This window comes from Serinus canaria, chromosome 6 (assembly GCF_022539315.1).
Source record: "Serinus canaria isolate serCan28SL12 chromosome 6, serCan2020, whole genome shotgun sequence".
Taxonomy (NCBI): domain Eukaryota; kingdom Metazoa; phylum Chordata; class Aves; order Passeriformes; family Fringillidae; genus Serinus; species Serinus canaria.
In genome coordinates, this window is record NC_066320.1 from 13,699,353 (window position 1) to 13,725,476 (window position 26,124).

General features: G+C 38.0%; 1 long non-coding RNA gene across 9 annotated transcripts in view; it reads right to left on the reverse strand.

Moving 5' to 3' along the window:
* LOC127059739 (uncharacterized) overlaps positions 1-26,124 on the reverse strand; it is a 96,657-nt gene that overhangs the window by 33,179 nt on the left and 37,354 nt on the right. For 5 of the 9 annotated variants that reach the window (XR_007777855.1, XR_007777852.1, XR_007777853.1 and 2 more), the window contains one exon: positions 25,010-25,194. This is a non-coding gene — a long non-coding RNA (uncharacterized LOC127059739). Of the gene's footprint in view, positions 1-24,043; positions 24,119-25,009; positions 25,195-25,489; positions 25,676-25,829; positions 25,959-26,124 lie in introns of all 9 variants that reach the window. The other 4 variants (XR_007777854.1, XR_007777850.1, XR_007777851.1 and 1 more) reach the window with 4 other exon arrangements.

The following is a 26,124-nucleotide window of genomic DNA, read 5'->3' on the forward strand; positions in this document are numbered from 1 at the left end:
GAGGGGCTACAGAAAATTTTTATCTGCAGTGTCTACCACGACTTAATATGACTAATTCCTCCCTATATTTTACCCATAAGGATTATAAAATTATGCAGACTATCTACCTAATATTATAATTCATAAAATAGTGATATAGATGTTGTAGTTTATGTAACTTGGCAACAAATTTTACAATATTTTTCTCGAGAACAGGAACAGAACCATCTGGCTTAGATGGAGTTTGTCTAGTAAATCTAGGTTTGTCTAGTTAATCTAGGTTTGTCTAGTAAATGAAATATCTTCAGTAAGAATAAAAAAAAAAGGCTAAAAGCTGTAATGAATAAAACCATAAAAAATAAAAATCAATGCTCACCTGGCATTTACAATCGAAATTGAACAATTAAAATAGTCTCTGGCATGATGTAAGCACTCACTATTGCAACACAGGATTTACTGAATATCTGATAAGGAGTGAGAACCTTTGAGGACAGCTTTAGAAAGCATTTAAATTTACTGCACATTTATGTAAGATTTTTTGAAATAATTGTTGTAAAACATGATGCTAACTTACCAGTTATAAAACTGTCTACCATACAGATTAACTAAGAGGTGGAATCTCATTGTTATATCAATGAAAGAAAATGTAGGTTTATTTACTCTTTTGAACATACTGTTTTGCTTAAAAAATTAGAAGTAGATTGAGATAAATTGTATTGCACTTATTTTTTTAACTTGTAATTAAAAAGGGGGAAAAGTTGGACAGTACTGAAAAATAGTTAGAAGCCCACTTTCAGCTTATTCTGGTTTGGGTGTTGTTTTATTGGTTTGTTTTTTTTTTTTTTTTCCTGATGAAAAAATCAAATTTGACCAACTTATAAAGCCCTTCAGTTTATTTGCATTTTACCATGGAATTTAATTTGCAAACACTTACTATATTAATCTTTGATTCATCAGCTCATTACAATGACAGTTAGCATTAACCTCTGCTAAGTGATATATTAAACTTGCAGCTTTCTAGGTGCAAAAACTAAAATGAAGTTCACTCTTGTGTGTGCTCCTTCTCTGCCCCTTTATTCTGGGAATGAGAGCTCTTTCATTTTCTATTTCCTGGTGAATGATTAAGGTGAAGTTGTTAAAATTAGTGCTTAATCCTGAACAGATATTAAAGAGCTTAAAAGAAAAATACACAGAATTTTATGCACTTTTATGCATTTCCCAAGATCACAGGAGGGGCTTGAAAGCTATAAAGATTAATTAATTTCCCCACATCATAAGCACAAACAATTTCAGTATGAGTTTCAATTGTTTTTTTTTACTGGTAGCGTGGATTTCAAGAAAGAAAAAAGGCACGATAGTTATGAGCAGTCTCCAACACAATTGCCTCAAAGTCACACAAATGCATACATATAGGCTAATCTCACACTGTTACAGCAAGACCTAGGTTAAGTTTTGAAAAATCAGCTGTCAGTTTAGGTGTTCTTATCTGAAGGAACAAAGAGCTCAGCAGCTTCTGCTTTAAGGTATCTCCAGTTAGCCATCGAGAATCATTCATAAATTGTTAATAATCACTTATAATTACAAACCTATTTGGTGTAATTTCAAACCTATTCCCAATAACATAAATAGTAAAGATTATCTTACTGTTGTGGTTTGGAATAAGACTCCCTGGTACTTCTCCCCACCCTACAAAAATTCATCTGGAAATGCAGACCCTAGGTTAGCTATACTACAGCTTGCCTCATGTATCACCACAAACAATTTGCAATTAGATATATAGCACTTACACTGCATTATTGCAGTGTAGCTGCTGAGGCAAGAGGGAATAAGAACCAAAGGTGCTCTTTCTACTCCTCCACTTTTATTTTTCTTGCAGTCCTCTGAGCAAAACACAGGAACCAGCACAGTTGTTGAAGAGGTAATGTGAAGGCAGAAAGGTGAAATACTGAGAAAGAATACTATTGCTCATAGCAAATCAGTCAGCTGTGATTGTTATTTTCATGGGTTTATTGAACAAAAACTTAATTTGTGATACAGTGTAGAGGTGTAACATGGCAGGGTTTATTGGCATTGTGATCTTAAAACCACATAATAAAACTTTTTAGCTAATCACCATGTAAGAAAAGACAAATCTGTTTATCATTTCTCCTTGCACTGATCTGCTCATTTGTTCTCAGCATTAATATGCTATATAACCCCTAAATGCAAATGAAGTGGGTCAGATTCTTTCTATCAGCCTGAATATATAGTAATGTACAAATGTGGAATAGCAAAGACATGCTTTACAGTTTTCCTTTAAGCTAATTGCTTTTCTCTAAAATGAAGACACCACTGAGTCTGGGCTAAGACTTTTTATATAGTGGTATATTAAGGGACAGCAAGTGATTCAGCACATTTCCTGTATGCTGCTTCATTGCCTGCATAATATAGAGAAGTTCAATTGATTCCAGACACTTTAATGCTTTTATTTTGCCAGAAGAGACCTCTCTGCCTTTCACTTGGCAAACTAGGAACACATTTTTTTTTTGGTCTTACAGATTTGGGATATTTTATTCAAAAGTTTCTTTTATCATCATATTCACCTCTTCTGGAAAAGTCTAAAATAGAAAATGCACTTACAATTTACCATTTATCTGGTAGAACAGAGTGATGTGGATGGTGGTGACCCCTGTCACTTCTGTGAATGCAAGTAATAAAGTGAAGATCTATTTTTTCAAGCCAATCAATTTCTCTGTATCACCCAGAGAAGAGCTACTCTTGTATCTTTAAGCAGCACACAAATGATGAGGCCTAGGTCTACAACAAAGAAATAAAGAGACAAAGCGTAAAGGACTGTAGGACAACACAGGCACATTTTGCTAGCTGTTATTACCAACACCCATTTTCTGATTTATGATACAGGTCTGTGATTACAATAAGTCATCGATCGTCCAGTACAGTGAGGATGGGCAAAAAAGGGGAAACAATTTTGAGACACCTAAGTCAATTTTTGGTTGCAAATGCTAAGTGAGATGTTGCACTAACTAGTAATCCTATAATCGTTCACTGATTTGGCTGAGAGCAACAGATTCCTTGGATCACAAGTTATGAAGCCCGTTAATTTGATAATTGTGCAATATTTTTCAATTTATTCCAGATTTTCACTCCCAAACATTTTATTCTCTAAAACCCTCATTTAGCTCTTTGCAATACAGGTGGGTGAGGAGGGTGAAGAAAAGTTCTTTTCCAGAGTCTTATTATAATTTGAATGAGAGGGGGCAAAAGAAGTTCTCTGCCAGAGATGGTATATGATACTTCAGACTGGACTTCTAAACTATTCCACACTCAACCGATTGGCATCCATTTTGTTGAAATTGATTTTAATCCAATTTTTGCTGCACTAAAGTTTGGCTTGAGGCAGAAGAGAACTAACTGAGGAACTATTCCCTGGCTAAAGCCATAATTTTTAAGATGTCCTTAGACATGGTCCTAGAGTAGCTGGATACAGTGACCATAAATGCAGCAGATGATATCAAAACTAAAATCCTCAAAGTTCACTTTAAAATCTAAGAGTCCCTCTATTACATAATTTTTATTAGGAGCTCAACACAAGTAGTCCAATCACAGACTTTTTTCACAGTCATAAAGACTAGATGTCTGTTTAGCAGAAGTTGATGAAATCTTCCAAGAACAAAATAGTACAAATTTACTTCTGTTAGAGATTGAACATTACTTCCAAGAGTTTAATTGCCTTAAAATTTTGTGTGGTCTAACAAAGTATACATTTTAGTGTATATATACACTAAATATATGACTCTATAGAAGTCAAATAAAAATCCCCTCACTTTCATTGCCATTCCCTCCAGAAGAGGTGCACGCTTTCAGCTAATGGATTTACAAGTCATCAACACAAGAACTGGAAAACTGTAACTGTGGCTCAACTGCAGGTAAGAGAGATTCTGCTGCCTATCACATCTCTTCATAATATATGTATCCTGAAAGAAAAAGCAGGGCAGGATGGCTTCTCCATGATACCAAAATATTAGTATTCATCTCTTTCCTTTCTAGTCTCAGTGCACTGAGACAATGCACTGACAAATATAGGTCAAATCACAACTGATGGCTCTCTTTGAGCCATTGCTGTGTTTGGAGAAGTTACTCCTTGAGAGAATTGGGTCAACATATTTATTTGGAACGAAAGGCAGGCTGTAGCAAGAAGTGATTATAGCCATTAATTTAGAAGCATTTTCCCCTTCTGAATCACTAATAAACCCTAATAAATGTGCCCACTATTAAACTAGTACCTGTTAAAGGGATGCCATCTTGCACAGCTGATATCCTGACAAATGTGATGACTGCCAATTCCACTGTGCTCTTGCAAAAAGTTCTGAGCAAATTCCTGTCTGAGGAATTACACTGCATGTACTCCAGATTCTCCATTAAGTTTTAGCTGAAAAAAATGGCATCTTATATAGTGAACATATAAGGGTTAGCTAGCTCACAAGGGACTGCGTTTTGTCATTGCTGTGAGGAATGATTCACTCTTATACCCTTATGCTTGGAAACAATTGCTCATGGAAGAACTTTTATCTGTACATATATCAAAAAGTTAAGGAGTCATGTCCCAGTGGAGTCAGCTGATGGCTCAGATCCTGCCTTGCAAATGATTTTCCAGAATTTCTAAGTATGCTAGGCACACAACAAATTAAATAGGCACTTAGTACACAGTGAGGCTGTTCAGTGACTGTACAGGAACAGAGTGACTAAGCACTCAGAGAGCAAGAGCAATGAGTGCTGGCACGGTTTGGAACTGCTGTCAGTGCAACAACATTTGCAAACATCTCTTTTTTGCAGGCTGATTCCAACACCTGCTTTCCATTAATAGCCACACATAGCACACTAGAGGAAGTAAAAATGACCAAGGATTTGTTACTAGCATAACACCAGTTTAATTTAACATGTGACTGCCATGGAAATTGGTGCCTACACATCTAGAAGCTTTCAGACCTGCAGACTTTACCCATTGTTCCATCTGAATTGACAGTTTGCAACCCTGATCCTTCTCACACCATGGTCCCAAGAGCTCTGTCTGTACCTTCACTTTTAAACCTGATTCTGACTTTCTGGCAAAACTCACTTTCATTTATGGAATTAGATTCACTTACAAGTTCAAGACCAGCAGGATATAGACTTTGTATGGATCTTCTGGACAGGAATCAAATCCATTTTATAAAAGGTGGCTAAATTCACTAAGTGAACTAGCCTTAATATGGGCAGAGCATTTTCAGTTCTCACTCCAGAGAATCCAATTTCCTTGGAAGAGGTTGATCAGACAAATCTGGTCAGAAGAATCTGGGAACAACTACCCAGCTGTAATTCTGATGCAATGGCACTGCAAGGGAAGGCCATGTGATTAGAAAAATCTAGATACTGCTAACCCCTCTTTTTTTTTTTCCCCAAGTTTATGCTTGGTGTCATTCTTGGTTTCCAATGGGGAAAAAAAGCTTTTGGCTTCAAGCTATGAGTATATTTTTCAGTGATGATCAAATTAGCTATGATATCTTTTCATTTTAGAATGGGATTTTGAAAGGCTCAACCTTAACCTTTAAAATATTTGAGCAAGAGTCACCCCTTTTGAGGTTTGGTGTTTGTTTTTTTTATGAGAAGAAACCTATAGAATTCATTTCTAAACATATTCTAGTCTCTTCAGACCCAGCAAAAATATTTATCCCCTACAGAGAAAATATAAATTGTACAGATGGATATAGTTGTCTTCACATGGCACAGTAGCCCTGTACATTGCTTACAAACAACAGTGACAGCTAATTTAAAAATGTGTTCCTAATTATAAAATGGAACTTACTTCTTCAGGTGATTGGTAGGTATGAGAAGCTTTATTATTTTGTATGCCTTACAATATATTTTCTTGTAAATTTATATTTCAGATTTAGCATTTCTAAATTTTGTAGCATCAGTGACACAATCAGCAATATTTCTCCAATCTCACTCTTCAGATGTCTTTATGTTATGTTCTCAAGTGCTAAATATTTCTACCTAGCTGCAGATGCTGTAATCTGTAAAAGAAGGATTTGCAAGTAAGGAGAAAGTGAAAAAAAATTAATACCAATAAACTGCAAAAAAAGGGAAAATTATAAATACTATATGGCTCAGATCCATGAGAAGAGCAGGGCATCAATTTGTAATGGACAAATAATTCATAACAAGTAACATATTCAATACATTTAATCTCTTTTTTTTTGTATTCTAGCAAATTGCACACAAGCAGATAGTGATTTTCTCTAATTTACTCATAATTCAAATTTTCTAACCATGTACTCTCTGCAGAGTTATTGGTCTTAAACAGTTTGTTTCAAAGTATTCCATAGTAAAAGATATTATAAGAAAGAGGAACTGAGTTGAGAGCAATTTTGAATTAAAACTTTAAATAAGTATTTATTTCCTGAATAGACAGGTGTAACAGTAAAGGGTCAGTTTTCTGATCTAAATTTTCATGTTTACAGGCTTCTTTGAGTTCAAGAAACATTCCCTATATCTAATTAAAATATTCTACTAGCTCATTGTCTTGAGTAACTCTAGAAGGTGACTAAAAAAGAAGAAAAAAACTCACAAGCAAAATTAAAATGACTGAAAGAGAGAAAAAGGAATTGATACTCAACAGGGAGTCACAGCAGTTTTTAAGTATGCCATGGAGTAGTATTTATCAAGAGCTTCACAACAGTCAATACATTCAATACCTTTCTATATTAGCGGGTAAAAGAGATGGGCAAGAAAAGACAGTCCCTTCCTGCAATATGGGAATGAAAAACACATATGCATGAATGAGAAAAAGGTTTCCTTTTGTGTTCTTCTCTATAATATTAGGGACCATCTGGGTTTTTTTCTGCATTGATGTGGCTTGCTTGGGCTAATCAAAAAATAAACAGAAAATCAGACCTATACAGAAAATGCATAGCTGAGAGAAACATCTGCATTTTTATGGAGACTTGAATGTCCAAGAAGGTATATTAGATATTATCCTTGTGTAAATCATGTTCAGCCTTTTCTGAGCTCATGCAAACTCCATTTTAATTAAAAGAAATCAAAAGTTCTTCCCTATTCACTTGCCTTATTCATCACAGAGTTATGAGGCAGGATGCCCAGAGTGACCACTCCAGCTCTGTGCACTGCCCTAGACACCTGGCAATGCTGACTCTGTGGCTTCAGCAAGGGACAAGACACCACGAGTGGATCCTCAGCCTGTGGCACTTTGGGGAAAGCATCCAAGGGGAGGATAACTCTGTGCACAGTTGCAGTGACGTTTGGACAGGTATGAGTGTGTATGCGTTAAACTGATCCCTCGTGCACAGGTGCATTAGTGTGGGTGAATTGTCTCATTTCACAATGGAAAGAGATGGCAACTTTAGGCTTCTTCCACTATGAAGTGGGCTGAAAGAAAGAGCCCAGAACCATCTTTCAGAGCAGAGCTCAGACACTGCTTGAAGAAGTAATGTGCAGCAACATGAGCCTGGCTGCAGGAGGAAGCATCAGGCATATGTCTCTACACTTACTTGAACTACATCAAGAAGGAATTCTTCCCAGTATGACACAGCAGTCTACTGAAAACATGTCTTTTAAGTGTTGCGCATTTTTAAGTACCATTGCTCATCCTAAATTAGAGTTTTCCTCTAAATAAGCAACAGAAGAATATCTGTGCATTCAATAAACACATATCACAAAAGTCTACACAGATCATGCAAGCTCTGACATGCCCAGGTGGAGGCTCATGAATACACCGGCTATGAAACCTCAGTCTCAATTACAGTGTGTGTGAAAGATTGATATCAAAATTCAGACAGCTTTGTCATTTTTTAATATGATCTTAGCAAGGGCTTGTTGGGTCAGATCTACTTTGTTATCTGCAGTTCTTTGCTTTTGGCTAATGAATATGCTGTTGAACTCATGAGTGTCTTTCCAGTAAGAGTGATATTTTTACTTGAGCTTTCAAGGACTGCAATAGCACCATCAACCAGCAAGAAACCTTTTCTTATGGGAAGTAAAACATTGATAAATAGAAGGTAGAACTGTTCCTCTTCAATGCCTGTATCAGCATTGCTACCTCTAGAAACTGTCCTGTCTTAAGGCCCTGTCTTTTGCATTTCCTTCATGTACTGTAGTCTTAATCTCAGTGACATTTTATTTATAGTTCTGGCTTAGACCTCACAGTACCTCATCAAGTATGTTCAAGATGTCCCTAACCTCACTGGCAGGCGTTCTGACATTTCTAGCCATATCCTGCAGGTGCTATGAGTCACACAAACTTACTCAAAAAGTGAAATCTGTGGGAATTTCCCCAGGAATGTAGTTACATCCACCATGAATTCTGCAATACCATTAAATACACTTGAACAGTTTTGGGAAGACAAAGTCAAAATGAGTAGTTTCTATAAAACTTGTCTTACAACAATGTCAGTTTTTCAACACTCACAGATTTTCTGTGTGTACTCAGCGCAACACATAATCACATTTTCCTAATTGCTCACCCAAATTAACCACATGGTACCAAAACAGAGTAAGAGGAGTCATTTGAAAAAGGATGAATCAACTCAGAACTATCCAAACTCTGATTTTATGAAAGTAATGAGTGCAATAGTGAAGAATGAATTTTATTAGAGTTGTGCAGACAAAACTGATTCTGCTGCCCTCAGGTAAAGAACAGTATTATTTGTTTTGAATTTGTTGCTGGGGGCAACAACATTCCAAGCTGTGGCAAAGGAAGAGCGCATTGCATGGGAAGAGGGTTTTTCCCTTTTCTCTCAGACTGTGAAATAGAAGTGGAAGTCCAGTGTGTGGGAAGACTTGAGGATTTAGCAGAAAAACACATTTTCTCACTCACTTTTTCACCACTTCACTGTATAGCCTTTTACCCACGCCCGGTCATTCCAATTTGCTGAGACCTGATTTTGTAGGACCTTGTGGTACAAAAGTACGAGTGGATATACTGTAAGCCTGGCGTCTGACGCCTCTGGTTGAGCTGGTGAAGAATGTGTGGTCTACTACCAAATCCACTCTCCACAACACCACCTCTCCTCAAAAATTTTCCTTTCCTCCAAACCTATGCAGCAGTAATACGGTATTTTAAAAACAAATATTAAAGAAAGATTACAAGACATACTACTACATGCATTAATCGTGCCAATAATGTTCCTATTTAACTTTAAAGATGTTTTTGGAAGGGGGGTTCCAAAACACATGAAAACCTGGGCTGACTTCTTTCTGTTGTATTGCTTCTGTCCCATGACTTGAGTTTTGCAACCTACCTTTCAGTTTAAGGTAAGCCTTTCAAATTCAGATCACATTTTTGACTTATCATCAAGGCTCCTACGCCATGTCGTTTGGCATTCACCAAGAGAAACTTTGTCTCAAATTGAAAGTTAACAGGATGATTTATTATGCCTGTCACAGAGTATGTAGCTTGGTAGCTAGTTTGCATTTCTAGTTAAACCAATGCAGCCCATCTGACTTTTAAACTACTGGTTTATCATTTTTATCCTTCCCTCTTTCTTTTGCTCTCTGTTGGAATCAACTCCATCTCCAAATATCATTAGGAATTGATGGACATAAGTTTTCCCATGCTTACTTGGACACAGTTCAAATGACTTATGAATAAATTGAAATGACTTATGAATAAATTAAGTTCCCCACACACGAAGTCCCATTGCTTAAGAAATCTCAGTGTACTGCTGGAAACAATCCTGGCTGGATGGGAAGATGAAATTGATTATTTAATAGAAGTTTTCCAACTCTCCCAGTTTTTTACCCTGTGGGCACAATGCTTTGAACTGGAGAACTTCAGAAGTTTAATGAAATTTCTCCTACTTCTATCAAGGCTAAATCTAGCTCTTCAACAAAAGCAGTTTGTTGTTCATGAGCAGTACCTTTTCCCTTTACAGGCTAGTCCGAATGTTTTTTCAAACATGGCTTCAAGAGACAGTGAAAGGAATACAGAAGGATTGGAATAAATCAAATAGTAGTGTTCCCAACTTGGAGCCAAGCTTTTTTTCCCTACTCCGTATTCAAGCAGAATTCATCATGATGTAAACAGCCTGTTTGCTTGGTTGAGACAAACTGACTGGCCTATGCATGGAAACAAACAACCAACACTTTCAATATGTAACATTGTATTTTCACCACAAAGCCAGCACAGAAGGCAGGTTCATCATTTGACACACATAAAAAGGAAAGCTATATGGACAATTCTGTAAGAACAAACACTCATTATTGAGTTAGTTAGTAAATAATAATGATAACAGCATCAGCCTGGTGACTGCCATCAATGAGTAACGAGCTTATACTCTTTGTGTATTTATTATTATATTTCTGCGCTCATCAGAAATTGAGTGTAGCTTTGTTCACTACATATATCTTCATATTGCAATCAATATAATGGCACACTTTTCATAGACATCAGACTTTAATATTAATTTGCTCTTACTTATACATCACAGAAAGACACAGAACATCTTCACGTCTATGATAAAGCCCTCATTCAAAATAAAGTATGGTTATATCATCACTGGGGTTAAGAAGACTTTATGTTTACTACTCAGAAGATTAATGGGTCACTCAAGCATTTACATTCTCATACATTTTTATGACAGTGCTATGAAGTAAATTTGATGTATGTTCAGAAGAGAATGATAGGTTTAAATGTCTAACAGCTGCTCTTTTGAATTTCTGCAATGTTTTAAGTGTTGCTACCATTTAGCATTTCCACCGCTCACTGCAATTTACTGTTTGCCAGCATTAGTTATTTGTGTTTGCACAGGAAGACAAAGGAAAAAAATTAGGTGGAGCATAGTAACAGTTTTACTTTCTTTAAGCCACCTGAATCTAATCAGTCTTGCAGCAAGCACTGCTGTGGAAAAAACTGACACTTTTCAGAGTGTTTATTGAAAGACTTCACTGAAAAAGCATCTTAGGCTGTGTGCACAAATACACACCCTTTCCTGGATGTAGTTTAAAGCTTATTCCACATTTTGAAATGCATTTGATGGCTCCTATATCGCAAAACCAGTTTTGATGAGTAAACATCCCAGAGGGGGGCTGATTTCAGCAAAACAGCCCATTGAAATTGCACGGAGTTGGGAGTGGCAGTAGCAGCAGGAAGTTCTGGTCTTTTAGCTCCAATCAACTGAAACGGCTTCAAATGCTGCTGTAGTCTTTTCCTATGTGACACATACAACACTAAATGCAATGCACTGGGTACACTTCACTTAAGACAAGACTGTTTAACACAGCAGGGAAACACGGTTCTCTAATCACCCCCTACTATGAAGCAGAGCCAACACAGGGGCAATTAAATAAGAAAGATCAGAATGTCACTACAGGCAAGAACAAGCTGTGTCAGGGGATAGGGGCAGTCATCATTAGGGACCACACAGACCTGCTTCCACTTGCTTTTGTGACTCCATATATAGCATCAGTTGTTTCATGAGTACCTGTAGACTATAGCAGGCCCCCCAGCAAATATAGGAGGAGTAGCTAAAGCAGGCAGCTGGGGATGCTGTACAAAACCCTTCTCTAGCCCACTCTGTACTGCATACAGAGACTCAGTTCTATGATGAAGTTACATGTGTGACCACACATTCTCATTTGTCCCCATTTTGAAGAGGGCTTAGTTCACCCCTGAGTCAGAGTTTCACAACTGCTTCATTATGTGAACAAGCAAAAGACAACTATGCTGAATTCCAAAAGCACACAATAAATCTTTAAGAAGCCTAATTTTATTTTAGGAACGGTGCCTCGGGCAAGACTTGTGTGGCTTAAAAAGGGAAAACGTTTAAAACATTTGCAAAAGTTCTATAAACCTGGTTTAGCTACTTTCTGCTCCATGTTACACTATTCTGAAGAGACTTGAAGCTGAATGGCTCCATCAAGTTGAGAAACAGAAATACTTTGCCACTTATAGGAGGCACAGGCACTTGTTAAGACTAAGGTTATCATTGCAACACACTTATTTCATAGTCAACATTGTGACTGGCTGGAGGAATATAACATGGAATTTAGTCAAAGAAGGACTCTAACAGAGTTCTAAAATGACAAGGCAGAGTTCATCACCCATGCTACCATCACTTTCTGTCATGCAGAACAGAAAACACAATCCTGGTAAATACCAGCTGGATTGGTTCTAACCTTCCTGACAAGGTTTTCACTGTTCCAAGCCCCATTACTCAACCCAATGATATACTCTGGTCCAAGAACACTCTGCAGAAAAGCAACTGTAACAATTAGCTTTAGCTCCTGGCATCTCATAGCACCCCTAATCCCTCAGTACCTGGTCCACCATGAGACGCCCACAACAAGAATCATGTGACTTCTGCAGAGCCAATCTGTGACTACCTATCATGTCTCAGTGAACAGCACTTTGCCATGTGGGAAGTAAAGTAGGAAATGCTTATTAACTCTGCAGCAAGGCTTGATACTTTGGAGATACAAAAAAGACTTAAAGGAGAAAGAGGGGGAAAAATAGAACCAAAGAGAATATTTTTATAATATGGAACTTAAAAGAGGGTGGAGTAGATAGTTCATCATTCTCTGAGTGATGTGCATCTCTGAAGACCCTCTGTACAACATTAGTAGCCATCCAAAAAACCTATGAAAATTGAAGAACAAAAGGAGAAAATGTCTCATGAGCTTTAAATGCTTCAAAGCAGTGAGGGTCAGCTCACTCAGGCATGCAGAGTGAAGTAACTCACAACTACAGAGCAGAAATATCACAAAAGAACTGCCTATTGTGATCTGGATGCTGGCTAAGCAAAGCTTTGAAATAATTCACAGAGTGGTGAAAAATAAAAAAATATGTAGAAAAAGTTTATAAATGTCCAGTACAGATAAACTGACTTCTTAAAACATTTTAAGTGAAACATACAAAAATCTGATCATTCAAATTTATTGTTTACTTTGCCTAAATTCATTATCTCTTATTTCCCTGTGCTTGGGACTTCTGCTGTACACCATAAGGCTCATACTGGTTTTCCACTTGTCTCATATATGGATGAATGATTTTAAAGCATTTATTCAGACTCAAAATGTGTCAGAAGAAATACAATTTTTAAAGTTATTTAGGATACAGCACTATGCCTAAGAAATAACTCACTCCAATAGAAGAATTTAGACAATTAATTCCCTAGAGCTTTTAAAAATGCTTATATCAAACTTCTTCCCACACATATTTTCCAGAAGAAATTAATTTCCATAATTAATTATTAAATTATTATAAATCAGGTTGACATTAGGTTGCATTAACATGTGAATTTGGAACAAAAAATTCTCAATATCATTTTTGAACAATTTCATTTCCAAGGTCAGATTCAGAATTATTTTTTACTTAGACACTTATTATGCAGGCAACTGTCCCTGAAAATAATTTTAAAAATACATTAAAAACCTTAATCACAAATTTATATTATTATTTCTATTCAGTAAATCAGAAACAGCCGCTCATTATTATAATGATATTGTTTAGCATTATCTTTTTCTGTACATAGATTAGTTGCACAATTTCTCCAAACATGCTTCATTATGACTAATAAAAAAAACCAGATAAATAAGTGTAGATACACAAATTAGGAAAGATATCATGTTAATAATGTTATTTTAATTTATACTCCTAAGAAAACTTACAGCAAGGTATAAATTTGCTTGCTGAAGAAAATAAATGAAAAGATAATGAAACTCTAATTAAAATTACACTCTGATGTACAGATGCAAAGATGAGCAATTCCAGCTAGGGCATCGTTAACCATGTACACTAACATTTGTTTGTACTTATAGCTACGCATGAATTTATTCAAAAACCCCCAAGACCTCATTTCAATACCCAAACACATGCTTAGTGCCCCCTAAAGATGGTGTGTTTAAGTTGCTCAATAGCAGCAGATTACCCACATGCTTAAGAGCAAGCCCGAGTGAGTGCTTTGCTAAATTAAGTCAAGATGTGACTCAGTCACAGACTCAGTTTGTGCTTCTGTGCTGCATGAGGGGTGGAGTGGGGAGATGTGGAAGCAGAGTGCCTCATCTTTCATAATTTCGTATCAGGGATGTGAATTGTGTCAGTCCTTGAACTCCCAGAGCAGAAGTGGGAGGGTTTAACTCTAGAAGCTGGACAGACACAGCAAGAGCATGGCTCACCCACTGCTTGACAGCCAGCACAACCAGACTGATAGATATGCACTTAAAAGCAGAGGTGGGATCAAGATGTAAAGCACAGCACACCAAGATCACAGTGTCAGCACTCTGCATGCAAATTACACAGTGCGTGCCACTGATACCATGCCATGCTCAGCTGCAATTCTTTGTGTGTTTCTTTGCAAGAGCACACCACAGCTAATTCTGCATGCCAATTGTCTATGCAAAACAAATATGCAAAGTGAATGCATATTCGCTTATACATAAAGATCAAAAGCACAGTGTCATAGCATTTTTTTTGAAGCATGTAATGAGTCACTGAAGAGCCACTAGCAGAAGGTAGAAGCCCTCCTTCAGTGCCTCTAGATACACCCCTTCCACAGTCTCTCTGGCCTACTTGAGCTGAAGCTGAGTATGTAGCGATTGTACACCTATGTCCTCTATGAGGTCTTCAGACACCACAGATGGTCCTTATTTCCTACAGCATCATAGCAAACTAGCCCAGGCCATATAGCTCAGCTGAGGCTCTTCTCTCTACCTTCATTACCCCAAGCATGTTTTTTGGTTTCCATGTTTCATAGCACCCTGATGTTTGCCTTAAAGACAACTGACAGCAAATACTTGCCTCTGTAAACACAGAGAAGGAGGGAGTGAGTAAACATGTACCCTTCTCCACTTTGAGGGGTTGGAAAGGTATTTCCAAAAGATATGAAATGAAATTCACTGATTTCTATGCCCAACGCAATCTCTTGATGACTCTGGAATAACTGGAGTGAATCATCTAAGATGTAAGGACGCTGCGGCTTTGTTCTAAATTGCTCTGCACACTTTGCAACTGCAAACAAAGTGAATCTAAAACCCTGCAAATCAGAACTATTTGGTTTTACATTTGCTTCCCGAGGCTGATATGATGCAAAGATACTGATCAGTCTAGAATTACTCAGAAATTTTAATATGCTTCTAAATAGTCTTTATAGAATTAGAAACCTTAGACATTTAATCTTACAATGAGTTACAATGAGTTCTTTTTTATCACCAGCTATTTATATGCTTATGTTTTCACCATTATCTACACAAAATATTTTCAATCATAAAACCAGGCAGCATTTATTTTGGCTTTTGGCCTTCTATTTCTCATACCTCACTGATTATCCTGACTTGCCTTTAGAGTAGCAGCACCTTACTTTCACAATTTTCACTTTGGGAAAGGTCTCTCCTTTGGAGTCTATGAAAGAAACATCATGGGACCAAGTACAAAACACTCCAGACTCAGTGAAGAAGGCTTCAGCATTCACACTGTGGTCAGCATTAAAGACTGGATTATACAGCTAGAAAACTGACAAAGAGACATCTCTGATGGCCTTGAATTCATTCTTATGGAGAAGGAAAATCTGTTATGGTCTTTGTAAAAGACTTCACAGGAAAGGAATATCTATGGTAGCCTCTAGAAAAAGCATTTCTAAGTATTACTGTACTTTCATTGAAATTAATGATACAAAAACTTGTTGACCTCAGGAACATGACTTCAATGTCTATAAATAAAACATAACTAGGAAGCTATACAAGCTATATGATGCCATTTTTCCTATAATCTAATGGAAATAATCTGTCTACACTGTGTTTTAAAGTAACTCTTCTGCAGTTTATTCTTTCCACTGTACAATATTTTGTTTAATTTCTAGTCCTCTCAATAATCAAAAAGTTCTAGAGTCTGCCTAGATATTTGTTTGTTTCAGGCAAGAAAGAACTGAGCACCATCAATTCTGCCTTATCTTCTCCTCCCAATATAAGGTTATTCTGATTTGCAAAGTTAGTTCATCAAAGGTTACAACAGGAGAACATTGCTCTGAGCACACATACTGTGCAATACTAATAAAAAAATGTTCAGGCAGAGCTAACACACAGGATAGAGAGGAGATGCATCAAATTCATAAGGAGAATATCTGTGGTGGGAAAAGGCTTTCCAAAAGGTGTTAGGGCTCTTTAGCCCTTTAGAAACTCTGAGCCACACTCTGGCCCCTGCTCTCCACACCTTGTACCATTATTTTGCTGAGTTGACTCCAACAGCATACCTGGCTGTAAAAGAAAAGCTCAAGCAATCCCAGAGTAGACTCTGTGGTGAAGAGGGGCAAAGGGCAAGGCAGGCTGCAATCAGCAAAGCTGGGCTTCACCCAGAGGCCTGGGGGACAGCACAAGCAGCCTTTGAGGCCCTTGCATAATCCTGTGTTTGCAAGAGGGGACAGTGGCTCAGAGCACTGAAAGCCATGAATTTTCTGACCTGTCTTGGGAATCAGCTGAAGCTTGGGCAGTAAACCTTTATTTTAGTCCTCATTCCTGACAGATGAAAATGTCTTCTGCTAGTTGCCTTAAAGAAAAGCAAGAAGAAATGAAAGCAGACACAAGCTTTTTTAGCATTATTTGTTAATATTTTTTGGCAGCTGTACATGCACTACTCTCTTGCTGTGACCATAATCGAAGCCTAATGTTGCTCCCAAGGAATGCTGTGGCAGTATTCCCACCGACTGCACTGCAAGCAGATCTGGGGCCTTTGTTTGGTCAAAGCTGTTCCAGATGGAGTCCAGAGGATTCCCACCCGGCAGTCCAGTTGTAAAGAATGACTCTGCCTTTCTATTCCCACAGGAGTTCTCTGGCTTGAGGTACAGCTGACCTCTTAGGATCAACTGTGGAAACAACCCACTACCATTGTGTAGGATGACTGACCTCTTGGGAGAAAAGGGCAATGCCATGTTTTATTTCCTGCATACCTGTCTAATCAATGTTAAGGTAATTCAGTTTAATGTTGTTGTATATATTGAAAGGGTTTTTGCTGATCAAAGGAATACAGCTGCTCCTAGGGTAGAAATATAATTGTAGTACACCAATAGAACAGATTTTTGAAGGATATGAACTTGCAAATCCTGGTACTGGTGTACCTACCCACATGAAACCTTACCAGGAGTATGATTCAGGAAAAGTGTAAGGTTCTTCAGAAGGAAATCTTACAATCACAAAAGGGAAAATTATTTCGGTTTTTTTTGGATCTTTAATGGTGAAAAATGGCTTAGAAACTTATACTTGCATCACACTTCATAAAGTAGTAAAATTTTCTGTCATTATTACTGAACTATTAGCCTAGCAGTAATTTTTGTGACAAGCTGGAGTGGGGCTATTTGTCAGATGACAGATGTGCAGAAACAGCAAGCTTGCTGGTACTTTCTATTTCAAAACTCACTGGTCACTTCTGAAAACTTAGGCTGCTATTATCATTATATATTACTTTGAAACAAAACTCTTCCTCCCTCAACTTTGTAAGTAACTCACTGCTGATCTATGGCTCTAATTTTGGAAGCAAACTGGTGTTTGTTCATGCAAGTAGGACTTCTGAGCAAAGGCTGCAAATTTAGGCCAGTAGAAAAATAACCACCCAAGTTACCACAATACCCAGCTTGAAATTTTGGTCCAAAGCATTGGATTTAACAATACCATAAAGCATTGCCAAGCTCAAAATTCAGATGAGAAGATTCACCAAATCATGAATAGAAGTTTTTCAAATCCTTACTTATTCAGAAACTTCCAGGATAAGAAACTAAACTTTGTCCTCCTCCCTTATGAGGCCAAGTGCAGGCCCAAAGCCAAGCACCCTGATTAGTATTCTAATCAGAATGCTAATACAGAGAGAAACCCTGTGACACCTGTGAAGAATCCATTGGCACAAGGCACCTGTATGCTAAGATGGAAGATTACTTGATGGGGATGGCCGCTGGTATACAACATTGATACCTTTGGCACACACTGCCATCACCAGTTTAAGAATTGGTTTCATAAATCCAGATTTCCTAGTTCTGGTCAGTTTAGGCTTAAAAACCTGACAGACTTCAAACACATAATGACATGCAAACACTGTTACTGTGTTCTAAGAACAATTATGCTATAATGTGACCATTTAATTATGGCATGCATTGAGGAACAATTGCACATACCAAGCAAATTATTTAGGCGTTCCTGCAACACATCTAATATGCTTGTGCCTTGAATCAACAATCTGAGAAAAACAGTAGTTCTGACCAATTGTATATTGGCAATGTGGAGAAGAAAGCAAAACAATTAATGTACAGGCTTCACTTTCTTTTGAATCATTGCAGATGTTCCTATTTGCAGAGGGGCTTCATTGGCTCAGTTACTTTACAAGACTAGGAAATACATATAAGCTTACAAAAGCTAACAGACAGCAGGGGTTGTAGGAAGGGAGCAACTTTTTTTCCTACATTCACTATTATTCACTGAAATAGGCTTGTTTGCTTGTTTCCTTGTATCTTGGGAGCAATGATTAAAAACAAACCCAACCATATTTTCTTGTAAGGTTCTGAAGCAAACAGCCTTCCTTTGACTTCACCAGACACTCAACCGGGCTTTGAGTAAAGTTGTGATTGCCTCCAAGTGACACAGCAGTGACCCAGACTTTGCAACCAAGAAGTAGAAATAACTGTAATGCCTTATGGGCTTCCAAAACCTGTCCAACAGTTTTGCCTTTTTTAATGCACATTTCAATCTGATGAAAGATGGGCAAAGAGCAGAAAAGCACACATCAGGTATGTGATACTTTGTGTTCAGCAGGCAAATCTGTATGACGCTTTCTCCTTCCATTTTCTCGATGAGTGAGTGAAAACTTGCACATGTTTGTCAGACTGGCCCTCCATTAAATGTCTCTTCATGGAAATAAGGGGATATTTATGCACAGTGACTAATGAATGGATGCATTCCAGCATCTGCTATTGTGTATTTCCTGTAAAGTCATTTATTATTCTATCTAACAAACACAGTGTTCTTGGGTTGATGCTTAAGATTAATGAGGCATTTACTCCTATTCAAGAAACAAGTTCAGAAGACGCATTTTCTCCCATTCAGCTTTGCTGATAGTTTAATTAATGCCATTAATACATATAAGTCACCAAAAACTGTTCTATGGTAACACTGAGGAAAGTTGGCAAAGCAAGGAAATTTCAGAGGTAAAGCTACAACATAACACTTCCCTTTGTTTCCAGGTAGTATAGGATTCTCCAGAGAGCCGGTGATCTTGACTACATGAGTAACAAAACCCCAAGATGTAATGAGCTGAGGTAATGACAGAATATCAGTCCTAACTCTCTGCTTGTGTGGGCTTAGTCAAATCCTTAACGTGATTTCACTACAAATTTATTTTTATGTAGATGCATGTCATATTCCCACCCCCCCCCCCCCAGTATTAGAGACAGAAAGAAAATGGCCTCTTATTGAAACATAAGAGTTGGTACTCTAGACCATAACCAGTGCTATGGTCTATGGTTTAAAGATATATTAGGGGAATTTTTCAAAGTATGTACAGTTTCACAGATATGATAGGAGGAATTGAATGGCTCTTTCAGTGCTCGTACTATTTTTTTGGTCAAGTTTCTGCATTGTGCCTTTTTCTGTTAGGGATGCCAAATTGCCCGGCCCACTCAGGCCAGCACAGAAAGCCAGGTGCAAACTGGACTATGACTCAGTTCATATTTCAGAAACAGAGAACTCTAAAGAAAGAAGTGAGCATGGGAATATGCACGTTTGAAGGAGAGGACAGAATATAAAAATACAATGAAAAGGTGGTACTTAACAGGGCTTCACAACCTTGGGCCCAGAAGAAAACAACACATAAAGGTACACCACTCAGGCATCAAAACACAGGCCTTCTTATGCTGAAGTCTTATCTAGAGCTAAATTTTCAATTATAGAGTCATGACTGGGTTAATCTCCCTGTTGTGAGCTAAAGTGATCATCTCATGACCTCCCCAAATGCAGAGATTATGCACAAGAAGCGCCTTGAAGACAGAATTCTTACTGAAATACAGCAGCAGTTCAAGGACCAGATCTACTAGTGATACAGAGAAGCAATTGCAATAACCTACAGCCATATTACAGCTATAGACAGCTGTTTGCTGAGCTTCTAGAGACAGAGCGCTGGTTTAATTTCTTTGGGCCTCCTAATGGAACTTTTCTTTCCTCATTTTCAGTTTTTATCTCAAGGACTGGTAACAGGAAAAGAAACAAACATAACAATGACAAAATCCCAAACCAAACAGCCATTCAACATCATTTTTACTCTCCAAACAGCAGACATAAGCAAATCAAAGCACAACTGGCACTGCTCATAGAGGAGCAGCAGATCTTAGTGTGCTCAGGCTGTTGGCACTGCTGTGCAGTGCTTTGTTACCATACAGCTTCGCTGCTTGAGCTAACACCTTTTAATAAGCCACTCCCAGTCTGCAATGGACAGCTCCAGGTACAGGGATGGATGTTGAGTTTGGTATAGTGCCTGGTAGAACAAGGAGCTCCTGGACAGCTGTACAGACAAAAGCCCATTACATGCTCTAACTGTTACTCCAGTTGCTTAAGTAAATCAACAAAGCCCACATAGCTCAATAGGGTAAAAAAGAGGCTTTGAGGGAGACATTTACATCTTCAAGAACTATTTCTAAAACCTATCCTTAAACAAAACAGTTTTGCTCATAGAGAAAATTCAACCATTAAAAAAAGAACAATGTATGAACTGTATTCATTACTTACAAAAATACCTCCTCTTCTCACTGTCCTGGCCAGAAGCTTGAAATGGCCATAATAGTGTAGTTAAACATCTGAGCCTGAACAGTGATGCTATCAACAGGTGCAAGGACATGCTATGGGCAACCATGCAGTAAGACTTGCTAGACAGGCGTACAGACACCACCCATCCCTTATTGTAGGAGTTATACAGATAGAATTACACGTCATTTGCCCAGAGAATAAAATATAACACACAGTGTAATTCTCAGCATCATTAAACACAACAAACCTACTATTAAAATTTACTTATCCAAGTTGTTTGTAAGAAGTTTGATCAACAGCCTCAAGAAATGTTTTTCTTTTTCCTGCAAGGGTTTCCTAGTGCTCAGCCTGCAGCTGTTAGCATTGGATTTCAAGACACACTGTACTAAACCGCATTAGGCATGTGAAAGGACTTTCATTCCTCATTAGCTGCGCATAAGAAAGGATTGTAACTTTTAAAAAGAACTAAGCAGCTTTATAAAAAACTTGAATTTTGCTCTAACAAAAATCATACTTGTTAAAACTTTTTTTTATTCTCAGCTGAACTATGCTTCAACTCAAAGCAAATAAAGTCATCAGTTGACTCCATTCTATTAGAGGACAGCATTTAGAAAGGGAGAAGGGGAGAAAAAAGAAATAAAAAAGAGTCCAATGGGTCTTTGAACAGTGGTCCCTTGTCTGTCACATCAAGACATGGCTTCTACTTCACACACTATTGACCACGAAAAGCAATCTTGCGACTTTTGAAGCCCCATCACAAAAAAACAAGTGCGAGAGAAAACTTTTCTTGAAATGTCAAGGATGGGGGGCTGACTGCTCTCATCTCCTATGATTAATGACTTGTGGCCCTCTTGTGTAGAGGCTGCTAATTAGCTTCAGACTGATTAGGGCTGCAGAATGCAAAATTCAGCTTGATAAACCTGAACAGCCTCCATTCCCCAGCTCTCAAACAAGCCTGGTGCAGAAACTCTGGCATCTAGTTTTGTGGTAAAAACATGCTCATTGGAATTAATGTAATTCCCAGAGACTCTGGGCTTCACCTATTAGAAACTTGAAGTGCAGTGTTTTCCTGTATAATTACTTTTCAGTCCTGTCCTAGTTACCTGCCTTTTATCTAAATACTTGCTTCACACTTTGAGCAAGCAGACATCGTATACTAAAAATTTAGTTAAAAAGCAAAACAAAATAGCAGGAGGATACTTTTAATCTTCCATTATCCCTTTATTAACAAATGAGAGCAAGTTCATTATAATGCTTCTGAAAAGCTGCACACAGCCTTCTTGGATGTTCTTTATAGATGCATTTAAAAAGAGAGCGGAAAAGCAGCAGTTCCTAAATTGTTATTGCCTAACATTCTGACCACCTGCTTTACTGGAATACATGCTGAACCCTTTATTTGGTAATAATCACTTGCCATAGCTTTAGAGGTGGAAGTCTAGTACGCAGGGAGTTTCAATCCCTTCTGCCATGACCTCCCTCCCTCTCTCAGTCTTGGATTAATTCTTATTACATTGATCTTCACATAGAAAAGCATTCTACCAACACAGGAAGGTTGCAAATACTTATGCCAGATTTTTAACATTAACCTCATCAAACTGATGCACTACAACATAAGGCTGATTAGCTTAATAACTGATGACTCATCCTCTGGGCACTAGCAACCAAAATTAGAAACTTTAGCAGCTCACAAAACAAAGTAATATGAGCTTAATTTTTTCAGATATTTACAGTTCTGAGAGGGAAGGGAAGAAAAAATAATGTTTCTAGGCTAGTAACAAAGAGGGAAAGTTTCTTGATTTGGGTGAGATGGATTGAAATGCTAATTTCCTCTCCACGGAATACCTAGATAAAAAGATCACGTAAATATCTGTGCACAAAGATAAATTAATAGTTGGATTAATTTTAATTTCACATATATACAAGTCTGAATATCTTCAACACATGAGCTGCTTGAACTCCAGAGGCTTCTTTTCTTGCTCTGGATTTCTCAGAGCATCCTTCACTTGTTTCACCCATTACTCACACTGCTCTAAACCCACAGGGCACTGCATGTAGTGAAAAGACAGTCATGCTTCAAAAGAGTAAGTTCGTATTGCAAAAACACTGCCACATGAGTAGGCAGCAGGCCTTGCCAAGGGGAGAGTTTGCAGGGGTAGCGCTCAATTTATGATGAAAGGCAACAGGTGGCCATTGGAAATAGTAACTTAAGGGACCATGAGATGACTGCGATAGACAATGCAGGGAGAGGGAATCAGCCACAGCCTCTTTCAGGTCCCCAATAGGAAGGCTAAGTTTATGCCTAACTTGAAGCATGCAAGCAATCTCTTTGAAGCCAGCAGTAACCAGAATTTTAAGTACTTGTGTGTGAATGCATTTATTTTCACTGTAATTATGCAGCATGTACACTGTGTGGTGTAAACACTAATGGACCAACCTCAGCATCCTGTAAGGTAGCACAGGTCCTTTGTCATCAATACATTGCTCAAGACCTAGGATTTAACTTAGTGTTTATAAGCATTTTTCTATGCCTTACCCTGTTTCTTTTTTGCCTTGTTTTGCTTTCAGCAAGGCTCTCTGTAGTATCATAACTCACAATCTTTCTAGTCAAGACTTTGTTTATAAAACCTCTATTGTTCCAGAACAATGGAGTTGTGACCTGTTCGAAGGCAGGACTGCAATCAGGGCCCTCTCCGTACTTTCTCAGGGTGCACTTTGTGATCAAGAGAATAGACCACACAACCCTATTGATGTCAACCAGGAGGGGAAAAATAGGCTCCCTCAATAAATCTCAACATAAATCTTCTTGCCCTATCTCACCATCTGTATTCACCTAAAGCACAAAATTAATAAGCAGAACAAGTATCTCCAAGCCTAAAAGATTGAAATACTGCTTGCAGAGCAAAACAGATTTGTTTCATACTTAGGGCAGTTTTGGGGAATTCACAGGCATAGAAAGCAACAGGTGGAAACATAGCTTGGGCCAAGACAAAGTGAATGAGATTGACCCTAGCATCATGAATATGCTTCACCCTTCTGTGTCAGTTCCCCACTATAAATTTCCCCAGTGGCAGGTTTGTGGCTTCTGTTGCTTTCTTATCACCGATGACTTTGGTTTCTAATTCCGCCTCTAGTGTTACAGAACAATTATCCACACAAGCACTAGCAGTGAAACAGCCACAGCTTTTTTCATTATCTGAAAATGCCACATTCTGTAGTTCTGGTTTTGAAGGTCAGGAAAGCACTGCTTAGAAGAGGTTGAGGATGACCATATTTCTTTTCAAATATACTTATAGTCACTCACCAGTACCACTCAACGTCATTCAGCTTTACATATTTTTTGTACATATGTTAAGAACATGAAGATAGTCAAAGAAATCTGCAGACAAAAGAAATAAAGAGGTTTTTCCTTCACCTCAGTGGAAACAGCCTTCACATGTTGCCTAGGTGTATTCTAGGCAGTTAAAACATGTGCATTCAATATAAATTTTCATTATCATTCATGAAAGAGGAAAACAAAAGGCCAGAGCAAGCACCAAAACAAGCAAACAAATGGAGCCTCCAACTTAATTGCATAAGTGTTTGTGGGAAAACTGAAAGCACTTCATAGCAGTGCTACCTTTTTGTCCAGTGTCAATACATCTTCTAGCACAGCAGGGTTCCAGATTGTGACCAAGTCTTTCAAGTAGTGCTGCATTGAGCAACAACAGTGTAAAGACAGCTAAAGCCAAGTTATTTCTAAATTCAAATTATTATTTATGTTTTTAAGCATTCACTCCATTTTGACAACAATAAAATTCTTCTAAAATGTCTTCCATCTGAGTGGAGCATATCAAAGTGCTTTGCAACAAATTACTGGTTAAAATGTGTAAAAGAAATTTAATTGTTACAATGGCATGCAAAAGATCTCAGTCAAGTCCTGCTAGAGGGAAAATACTACTGTAAATTCATCAGGACTAAAAGCATGACAAAAACTGATTTTATAAAGTTATATTTCTGCTGAAACAAGGCATATTTATAATATCTAATCTTATCTAGAAAACTGCAGGCAACTTGTTATATTGCTGGTTAGAAAACACTTCAACTTAAAATGATTGTTCGGGTACCATCAGTAAAATTGCACATTTATTGGTAATACAAGTTATCATACCAGATCAACATTTGTAGATCTCTGTCTGCTGACCTGGTCATATCTACTCAAGGACTAACCACTCTGAAGGAGTGAAAAACTAAGTGGGGGGGGGAACACCCCTGTGAAGCAAACACTCACCTTGAATGTTCTCAACAGAAAAGAAGGAGAGCAATCAAACAGAGCTCCTTATGTGAGAGACACATGCAGGGGGCCAGCCTAGGGGTGAAGTGAGGCAGGGGAATTCACTGCTGTTTCTCCAAGACTTGTGAAGATAAAAAGGAGCTCTCCATAAAGCACTTTCCATGAGGAATTCATTCATTTCTCTGTGTTGAAAATACAAGATAAAAAAATGAGCAACCTTAAAAAAAAAGCTCAGTTATGACATCCCTCCCAGACTCCCTCCAGATAGGCAAACCTATTTAGAACATCCACAATCTATTCATTCAGTAGCACTGAAATTATTAAAAATGTGTAAAAATGTAACTACTTCTAGTAAAGCTAGAATAACTATGCTTTGCTCTAGCATAAAGCATTTTACAAGATACTATAAAGTAACCCTACCATGCACAGACAATGCCTTTGTTCCCAAATAATATGCAAAATACTTTGTTAATTCACCTCACTGCTTTTATAGTCTGATGATTGGTCCAACAGCTGAATATCAGCACCAAATCAATTCAGGTGTCCTCATTAATACCTTCATTCACTGTGGCTACAGGGCACAGGCTGATTCCCTGAGCACTGAAGGGAATGGCAACAACACCCAGCTCCCACTACTCCTGTCAGCAGAAGACCTGTGGAAGGCTGTAAGGATAATCAGAGTTCAGGAGATGCTGCAGTACCAGAGAAGAGGGTAAGGAAGGGTGGGGCCAGGGGTACAGCTACCCCGGCATCCCCACGTCTACTGAAATACTGTACACGAAATTAAGTGTGGCAGTTGAGAAGGGAAAATGCTTACATCTGTGTTAGAGTTTGTGTGTCTGAAGCACAACACATCAGCCAGGTAGCAAAGGAGTCGGAAGTCTGATCTCTCACAACTGGAGAGATCAGAGTGCAGAAGTGCTACAGGAGGCTTGAGGGAAAAGAACTGGAGAACAGATGTGAAGATATAAAGACCTGTGATAACAACTCAAAGAATACATTCAGGTTATGCATCTGTTTAACAAATTCAGATACCTGAAAATAGACTGTCTGAATACTTTGTAATAAGTCTAGTTGTTGGACATCTAGAAGAGTATAGCAGGGCCAACCAA